The following is a 10,328-nucleotide window of genomic DNA, read 5'->3' on the forward strand; positions in this document are numbered from 1 at the left end:
TCAGTAGGTACCAGCCAAGGTTTGATCCATCTATGGGCAGGCTGATCATACACAAGTCAATCCACCTATTGACTTGGGTAGAACCAGCATGTCGGATTTTTAGCATGCGATTATTGTTAGCGGCTACAGCCACTAGCAGTAATCACTGTGTTCTCCAGACAGGGTTGGCTCCCTGTGTTCCCCCACTAGAAGAACACAATAGCTCCACGGGAGGAGTTCCCCCATTGACACTGGCTGTATTGATATGGGAATCGAGCAATTTTCTTTCCTGCAACCCGTGGTTGCAGGAAAGAAAATCTCATAATCTAAGGGCTGCCTACACTCAACTTGCTGCTAAAAAAGTGCAAGGTCACTGCAACAATAATCTGAACTTAAACTCATTGAAATCCATGATCTTCTTCTAAAGTCTGGGCCCGGCCACTGGCCAGCCTTGTTGCCGTGACTCATTTTAATGTCTTCACGCTGCTTCTGAGTCTTCAGGACCTTGTGAGGACTCCACAAATGGACTCCTTGAAAGGTATCTATTTTACCTGGCAGTGGTGTGGGAATCCATAATAAAGGGTTGATTAGCTAGAGAAGGTATGAGGAGGTATTGTTTGTGGGACAGGGACTTTCCTGGCTGGCCTTGAAAATTTAGGCCTCATGCACACAGGATTTTTTTTCAGCCGCTATCAGGGACGTCAGGCATTTTTTTTACAGCTTTCAAATGCCCCTCTATGTTATCCTACTGTATGTGTCCATGCACACAGAGACTTCTAGCAGCTTTTAGTAGTGGTATCTTTTAGAAGCTGTAAAAAAAACCCAGGGCCAGTGCGTTCTGCAACAGAAATTTGCAGCTGTAAAAATGCTTGATGCACCTAAACGTGTACACAAGCCTAAACGCGGCATGTTACGTTTAGCCACATTTAGCTGTATCAGGCATTTTCCAGCGCTGGTAATGTGATTGGTCACTGTAACACCCAAACCAAGAAATTGCTGTCCTTTGTTCAGCCGTGTGGTTGTGAAGCAGAAAGATGGCTGCAGATATGTCCCAGACAGAGCTTATCTCTGCTGTAGAGGACCATGCAGAGTTGTGGGATGTTTCTTATGCCCTCTACAATGACCGGATATAGAAAGTAAAGCTATGGATGGACATTACCTCAGCCTTAATTCCAAACTGGGACCGATTGACTACTTCCCAGAAAAAGGAAAGAAGGCCATTATACAAAATGCATCATATGTTTGTTTACATAAGATTGCAGATTAACCCTCTTTTCCACATTTGTGTTTTTTTTAGCCCAGATACTGAGTAAATTCCTGCGGGATAGGGTTAGGAGGGATCTCACGTAGGAAGAGAAGGCCATGCTCAGTGGGGCACCAGCTCTGCAGAAGAAGCAGCATGTTTACAACAACTTGCTATTTCTACAGCAATCAATGATTTCCAAGTAGGTATTTTTTCCTTTGCTAAATTTTTTTTTTTTATTTGATTTTTTTTTCTGCAGCAATTTGTGTTTAATATTATTCAGCAATATGTTTTCTTTGGTTTACTATCTGCTGTTATCTGCAGCTTTTTGGTAATATTGCTTATATTTTGGGTGGAAAATATGAGATTGTTATTTTTTTTGGATGATTTTTGTAATTTTTTGGGGATCATTTTTGTAATTTTTTTTGATAATTTTTCCTTTTTGTCCTTTTTTTATTTTACATATTCGATTTTCCTTTTTTCAGAACAACATAAAACATCTGACATGAGAGTGAGGCGCAGGAGGCAGTGGATCCAGATGTGCTGACAGGGGAGTCTTCCACATGTGCTTCAGGCAGAAATGTTTCCCCCTGTCCAATAACTAATGTCACTGATGACTGACTGTCAGGTATGTTACTATCTATCTATCTATCTATCTATCTATCTATCTATCTATCTATCTATCTATCTATCTATTTAAAATTTCCATGGATTTGTGCAATTGTTTTCTTTTTTTTTCAGGATTCTGTGGAACCAGATCTTGAGCCACCGCCATCTATCTGAGGACATGTCGTTGCCTGTGGCTGTGGACATTATCAGCATCAGAGGGGGGGGGGGTTTCAGCAATGAAACAGGGTATTAGCGCTGCTGCAGGAAGTGCGGCAGGAGAGGATAATAAGTGGTGGGCCGCCACCTAGCTCTCCATGCATTGCTTCACATGGTCTCTGCATGCACTCCAGCCCTGCAGCAGTGCTATTACCATCAGCCCCCTCCTCAAAGATTGCGTCCACTGGCCCAGTCCTCCTTTCATCCCCATGGAATTATCCTCTGGCTTCTCAAGTCAAATCTCCTTCCCACTTCTACACTGATCCATCGTCCTCCTCATTCCATGGACCCCAATCCCAACCTGAACTTGTTCCAGCATGAATGCACCTACCCACCCATTCCTATACCAAACCCTCTTTCTCCCATCCCCAATCCCCACATGTAATCCAAGGGAATAAATCTTCCACTCAGCCCATCTACCACCAACTCTATTATCTCATGCCATTTTCTTCAGTAATTTCTGTTCTAAATAAAGTAATTGTGTTTTCACTTTTTTTTTTCCTCTGATGCACTGCATACTAATCCATTTAAAGGCAAATTTGTCTTTTTTATTTTGCATAAATTTAACAGACAGAGCATGAGAAGTATAAAGAACATGTACAAGTAAGTAAACAGAAAAACATCACAGATGTGGCTATGATCCATGCGGATGTATGAAAATGGTGCAGTAAAACTGCAAGAGGGAAGGATCAATAACCCATATTACAGAGGTATAACATAACATAGTATCAGGGGGCTATCCCCGGGCAAGATGTATGGAACAATATGAGAGAACTCTGTACAACCAAAAATGTAAACCTAAACTGAGAAAGAGAAGGGAGAGAAAAAAAAGAAAAAGAAAAAGGAGAAGAGAGAAAAGAGAGGGGATTGGGAGACGGGGATGGTAGAAAGCAGCAGTAGGGTGGCTCCACATCTGAATCTCACCTGATTGACCCTGCCGACTGCATCTCGGCACGGACAGCAGGGTCCAATCGGCAGATAAGGTATCATTGGTAAACGCTAGCATTTCCTCCATACGCATGGTATCATTAAGCACAGAGACCCACATCGGGAAAGGAGGGGGAGTGGCCGTTTCCAAACAGAGGGGTATCAATTGGCGGGCCGCAGACAGAAAGTATGCAACAGACTTTTCTTCTGTGCTGCCTGTGAACCTGGTAATATAGATAGAAGAGCAATTTCCAGCGAAGGTGCCAAGGACTTACCGTAGATCTGGTTATATACAGCAAAGACTTGTCACCAGAAGGGTTGTATTTGATCACAATCCCACCACATGTGGAGCTGTGTACCAACAGCTCTATTACAGCGCCAACAAAGATCAGGTGTAGAGGGAAAATTTTTGTGTAGGGAGAGGGGATCCCTGTACCATCGAGAAGGAAGCTTAAAATTCTTTTTTTGTGAGTAGCAAGAAATAAACAATTTATGAGTAAAGTGGAAAGATGTAGACCAATCCTCCGCCGATATGTCCTTACCTAGGTCTCGAGCCCACGCCTTAGTGTAGGGAGGGAGTTCAGAGTGTAGAGTATTGTGGAGCACTTTATAGAGGGAAGCTAGGATGTGTCTCAGTGGTTCAGAGAGGGTTTACAGCAGCTCAATCTCTGAAATGAATATTGGAGGAAGAGTGCAAGTGCTTGCAAAATGAGGATAGGTGTAGAGTGGTCAACCAATCCCCAGACCCACCCTGAAGGAGTAGAAGACCCAATTAGGGGCAGATAAAGTCCTGAGCTACGGGCCAGGAAGCACATGTAAAGGGTCCAATAATAAAATAGCCCAACCATAATAGAAGAGTGGGGTTATCAAATAGGGGTGATAAGGGAGAGGGATTGGAAGATAAGAGAGCAATTATGCCTTGTTTATACCACAACCGTATTACAGCTAAATTCAAAGGAGACAAGCCGGGAAAACTCAGATAGTCCCAGTCATACCCCCATGGTAATGCCCGAAGATCAACCTGAGAAAGATCCTGTTCAATCATACAAGAGGCTTTATGAAAGGATGTAGGAAACCAATCAAGCATCTGGGCTAGTAACGTGGCTCTGTACTAAAGCTAAAAGTCAGGTAAACCCACTCTGCCCTCGAGTTTCGGGTAAATAAGTAACCTGTGTTTTAAACTGGAAAACCCACGGTGCCAAATAAATCTAATCGAAAGGGAGCATAAAGAAAGGAAAAAACTCCTAGGGACAGTGATCAGTACAGTCTGAAAAACCTATAGCAGCTTAGGTAAGGTATCTATCTTGAGGGTGTTGATGCAGCCAAACCAGGGCAGGGTTGAAGCGCCCCATGAAGCCAAATCCTTTCGGATACGCAAAAGGGTAAATAATTATGGGCATTAAGTTTGCCCGAAATCAGGACCCCCAGGTATGTGATAGCCTTTGGTCGCCATTGAAAGGAAAAGTTAGGCCGAGGGTTCACCAGTACATGGGGAGGTAAAGAAATATTGAAGGCCGCCATTTTAGAGATATTAAGTTTAAAGTTGCTGAAGGAACCAAATCTATGCAATTCGTGGAAAAGACTTAGGATAGAAATAAGTGGCTGTTGAACATAAACTAGAAGGTTGTCAGCATATAAGGATAATTTGTGGTGTGCGGAGGGAGTGTGGATGCCCAAGATTGGGTCGTTAGCTCGTGTGGCTCTCGCAAGATGTTCCATTACTAAAACAAAGAGAAGAGGCGAGAGGGGACATCCTTGTCTGGTCCCATTCGACATGGGAAAGGGCGAAGAAACCATACTGTTGACCAGGACAGATGCAGAAGGATGAGAGTAGAGGGACATAATCCGAGCGAGGAACCGCAAACCCAAACTGATCTGTTCGAAGGTATGATGGAGAAAGCACCAGTCAACGCGATCAAACACCTTCTCAGCATCAAATGATAGAAGGCAAGCCTTTAAGCCGTGTTGCTTGATATAAGAGATAAGATGGATTGTTTTAGAAGTATTATCCCTAGCTTCGCGACACGGGACAAAGCAAACCTGGTCGTGGTGGATCAAGGTTGGTAGAAAAGGGGAAAGACGGTTCGCTAAAAGTTTAGCAAAAAGCTTAATGTCCAGGTTGAGCAGAGAAATTGGGTGATAACTACCGCAATGAGAAAGGGTCTTTACCCTGCTTAGGGATAACTGAAATAGTGGCGGACAAAAAAGCTGATGAAGGCACATTCAAATCATTGAAAACATTAAATGCTGGGGCCAGAAGCAGGGCTAATTGGAAGGCAAATGTTTTGTAAAAGCGTGGGGTGAATCCGTCCGGACCAGGGCACTTACCAGTTTTCAGGGCCTTAATTGCCCCAAGAACTTCTATAATCGAGAAGGGCTCCTCTAGATCCAATGCAAATTGGGCATCAAGAACAGGTAACGCCGTCCCCATTATATATTGGGACATAGCCGACAGGGAGGAAACGGGAGGAGCATCAAGATTTGCCGAGGAGAGATTATAAAGTTGAGAATAATAGTGCTCAAACGCAGAACAGATTCCCTTATTGTGGTAGATTTTAGTATTGCCAGGCGCCTTGATGTGTTGGATTGGACGACTGCACGGACGAGGGTGGAGTACACACGCCAGGAGCTGGCCACATTTGTTAGCTAAAGAGTGTTACGTGCTTTGTCTCGTGCAACAAGGGAGGAGGAATCTAGAAGTTGGAGTAAATCTCTACAAGCATTAGATAGGTCTACCGCAAGCACCGGGTCCAACGTACGTTTGTGTGACGATTCTAGATGTGCAATGAACGAAAATAATCAATGCATCCTCGTTGTACAAGCTTTTTTCAAGCAAGAGCCATGCATAATAATAACCCCTCTAAGAACACATTTGAGGGTCTCCCATTGGGTGAGAGGGCCGGTAGTGTCCAATGTGTGGTCCAGAAAAAAAGTCCTGGATAGTCTTCACGACCTCCGCAATACATAGAGAATCTTTGAGTAGGGTATTGTTCAAGCGCCATGAAAAGCGACGCAAAGATGATGGCCGATCCTGAATTGGAAAATGGATTGGGGCGTGGTCTGCCCATAAGAAATTACTAAGATACTAGTCCATTTACACATCAGTGAAAAGGACATGTTTTCCTCTGTGTAGAATAAACGTATACAGGGCCCAAAGGGGACTGTACATACAGTTGCAAGAAAAAGTATGTGAACCCCTTGGAAATACGTGAAGTTTTGCATGAATTGGGCATAAAATGTGCTCTGAACGTCATCTAAGTCACAACAATAGAAGAACACAGTCTGCTGAACATAATACTACACAAACAGGGAGGAAAAAGTATGTGAGGCCCTAGCTTAATGACTTCTCCCAGAGCTAATTGGAGCCAGGAGTGAGCCAACCTGGACTCCAATCAGTGTGATGATATTGGATGTGTTGCTGACAGCTGTCCTGCTGTTAAAAAACACACACCTGTTTTGGGTTTACTAGTTTCAAGAAGCACTGTCTGATGTGAACCATGCCTCGCAGAAAAGAGCTCTCAGAAGACCTACGATCAAGAATTGTTGACTTGCATGAAGCTGGAAAGGGTTACAAAAGTATCTCCAAAAGCCTTGATGTTCATGTGTCCACGGTAAGGCAGACTGTCTACAAATGGAGAAAGTTTAGCACTGTTGCTACTCTCCCTAGGCGTGGTCGTCCTGTAAAAATGACTGCAAGAGCACAGTGCAGAATGCTGCATGAGGTAAAGAAGAATCCCAGAGTGTCAGCTAAAGACCTACAGAAATCTCTGGCACATGCTAACATTTTTGTTGACACATCTACAATAAGGAAAACATTAAACAAGAATGGAGTACATGGGAGGACACCACGGGGGAAGCCATTGCTGTCCAAAAAGAATATTGCAGCACGTTTGAAGTTTGCAAAAGAGCACCTGGATGTTCCACAGCACTACTGGCAAAATATACTGTAGACAGATGAAACCAAGATTGAGTTGTTTGGGAAGAACACACAACACTATGTGTGGAGAAAAAAAGGCACAGCACACCAACATCAAAACCTCATCCCCACTGTGAAACATGGCGGAGGGAGCATCATTGTGTTGGGCTGCTTTGCTGCCTCAGGGCCTGGACAGATTGTTGTCATTGATGGGAAAATGAATTACAGAGTTTATCAAGACATTTTGCAGGAAAACGTACGACCATCTGTCCGCCAACTGAAGCTCCGCAGAGGATGGGTGATGCAACAGGACAATGACCCAAAGCATACAAGTCACTCAACAAAACAATGGCTGTAACAGCACAGAATACGCCTTCTGGAGTGGCCCAGTCAGAGTCCTGACCTTAACCCGATTGAAATGCTGTGGCATGACCTTAAGAGAGCAATTCACACCAGACATCCCAAGAATATTGCTACACTGAAACAGTTTTGTGAAGAGGAGTGGTCCAAAATTACTCCAGATCGTTGTGCAGGTCTGATCTGCAACTACAGGAAACGTTTGGTTGAGGTTATTGCTGCCAAAGGAGGGTCAACCAGTTATTAAGTCCAAAGGTTCACATACTTTTTCCTCCCTGCACTGTGAATGTTTACATGTTATGTGGAATTAAACCATGGCAACATCTAATGTTTGTGGAGTATTATGTTCAGCAGACTGTGTTCTTCTATTGTTGTGACTTAGATGACGTTCAGAGCACATTTTATGCCCAATTCATGCAACACTCCACGTAATCCCAAGGGGTTCACATACTTTTTCTTGCAACTGTACTTGTATCCCACAGAGGAAAAGGACACATTTTCCTCTGTGTGGGGTAAACGTATGCAGGGCCCAAACAGGACTGTATACGTTTGTCTCTCCACTTTTTTCAGTGTCTTTGAAGAAAAAGATACTGGAAAAAGCAGCCTTCAATGTAATGCATATGTGGATAGCTCTAAGTGCCACCAGAGAAAAAAAAGACAAAAGGTACTTTTCAAAAAATGTATTCAAAGAAAAAAAACAATTTTATTAATAGCAGTAAGCAGAGATAATGCAGAAACAACAAAATATATTACACTTATTGATCCTGCTATGATACTTCTCCCTCTGGTGATACAAAAAAATTTGCCAACTGATTGCAGATGGCCATGACCTGTACAGTTGACTGTAGGTCCATAAACTGAACACGTAGACTTTGATAATTGTGGCTCTGGTTCAATAGTGCCTCTCTCTTCGTCCCGCAGAAAGTTGTGAAGGACATAGCAGGCCAATACCACATTGATGGCATTTTTTACTTCCAGCTGCATGCATGAGAGCAGTACTCTCCACTTTGCAGTGCAGACGCCGAAGGCATATTCAACAACACAGCTGAGCCGATAATTGAAGATTTTTTGCTTCTGGCTGAGACCATAGCCAATTTATGGCCTCATTAGATTTTCTGCCAATCTTAAGGCCTCATTTGCTACCATGACCAAAGGTAGACTGGGTTCTTCTGTACAAGGTAGAGGCCTGCTTGGTGGAATGTGAAGGCATCCTTCATGTAGGTGACGTCCAAAGACTGACTGGCGAAAGATACCTTGGCTGCTGTACGCTCCGACATCCACAGCAATGAAGCGTAGGTTGAACATGTATATTATATATGGCACGCTTGTTAGAGCCAAACCTCTGTTGCTGTTGGATAAAGGTGCCAGATGGATATCAGGGATGGATGGGAGCAGTAACACTGAGGCAGCTCTTCTTAGAGTGGAAGCAAGGCACTAATGCAATAAACACAAAAAACAGAGGAAGGTGCCTCTAAGTGCAGTATAGATATAGATAGATAGATATAGATATAGATAGATAGTGAACAATAGATAAATTGCACTTACAAGAGAGAGCAGAGTCAGATGTAGGGGGTGGTAACGTGTTTCAGAGCATGCTCAGTAGGGTCCTTCTTCAGACCAGAGCCCCAACAGAACGCTGACATTTTTATAGTGTTCCCTTCACACTATAAAAATGTCAGCATTCTATTGGGACTCTGGTCTGAACAAGGAGCCTACTGAGCATGCTCCAAAACGCATTCCTGCCCCTTCACCTCCTACATCCGACTCTACAAGCCTCATTTTGATACACAGACCCATCCTAGGTCTTACTTCCTGATCCTATAGGCAGAGCTGCTGCTGGATGGCTGGATGTCTCACCTGGATCTTTATACACCATACGATAAGTCTTTTTAACTATTTATCTTGTAAGTGCAATTTATCTATTGTTCACTAATAAATTTTCTATACTGCACTTAGAGGCGCCTTCCTCTCTTTTTCATTTTTAATGAAGTGTAGGTTGACATCAGCCAATGTCAGGAAGACCACAGAGAAATACTTTTTATAATTGAAGTATAGTGATCCAGACTGAGGAGGCTTCTTTACCCTGCTGTGCTTGCAGTCAAGGGCACCAAAGCATTTTGGGAATTGGGTCTTCTGCTAAAACTCATCCGCTACAGCTTCCCAGGTGTCTTCATTAGGCTCAGGCATGAACACTTCCTTAAACTCCTCCCATAGTGCCAAGCAGGTTTCCCTTGTTATCTTGGCTACTGTGGAGATGCCCAGTAAAAAATGTGATGTAAGGACACAAATGTTGTCCTGTAGCAAGAAACCTAATATATATACATATTCATCTGAGAAAAAGGGTAAAAAAAAAGGGGAACCATACAATTATCAAAATTTCAAATATAGCATAAATTAAAAAAAAAACAAAAAAAACCTACAATTAATAAATTAAAATAAAAATTATATATCTGTATATTTTTCTGGATAAAAAAATGTAACATACCTGATTATCACAAGCAGCTGTTCGCATCTGAGTATCCATCCTTGGTCTGAGCCTCTCCAGCAGGTCATCAAACATAGCAACTTCTATGTGAAGTTGTAAACATTTTTTGGATGCATGTGCAGTTGGCCATAGAAGTTGGAAAGTACACCAAAGAGAGACGCTGTGATATAATAGGATGCATCCAGAAACGGCGACGATGGATGCGTCTCTCCTCCTCCAGCTGTCTCCTTCTCCTCAGCCTATGTAACACAATCAGCAGGATTGCCTCATCAATTTTGAGAACAACAGGATCTATTTTACAGTGATCAAATACTCGCAGATGCTCTCTACTCTCTCTCCAAACAAAATGATGCAGAGAAATGATGAATATATGCATTGTGGGACATTTTGAAAGTAAAAAAAAAAAAGAGCAGTGTTTATTTTAAACAACGCTTCTAAACACTAACATGACCAGGGGCGGACTGACAACTCATGGGGCCCCAAGGCAATAGGGGATCATGGGGCCCCTGTGTCCTTGCCCAAACTCAAAAAAGCCTGTGAAAAAGGTACCAGGGGCATCTCATGGGGCCCCCTACTGACCCCGGGCCCTCAGGCAG

General features: G+C 43.1%; 1 pseudogene; it reads right to left on the reverse strand.

Moving 5' to 3' along the window:
* Positions 1 to 8,342: 8,342 nt before the first annotated feature.
* Positions 8,343 to 10,108, reverse strand: LOC149469785 (uncharacterized; annotated as a pseudogene).
* Positions 10,109 to 10,328: the final 220 nt, after the last annotated feature.

This window comes from Staurois parvus, unplaced genomic scaffold (genome assembly GCF_062004578.1).
Source record: "Staurois parvus isolate SC_StPar_1 unplaced genomic scaffold, SC_StPar_1.0 ptg000059l, whole genome shotgun sequence".
Taxonomy (NCBI): Eukaryota; Metazoa; Chordata; class Amphibia; order Anura; family Ranidae; genus Staurois; species Staurois parvus.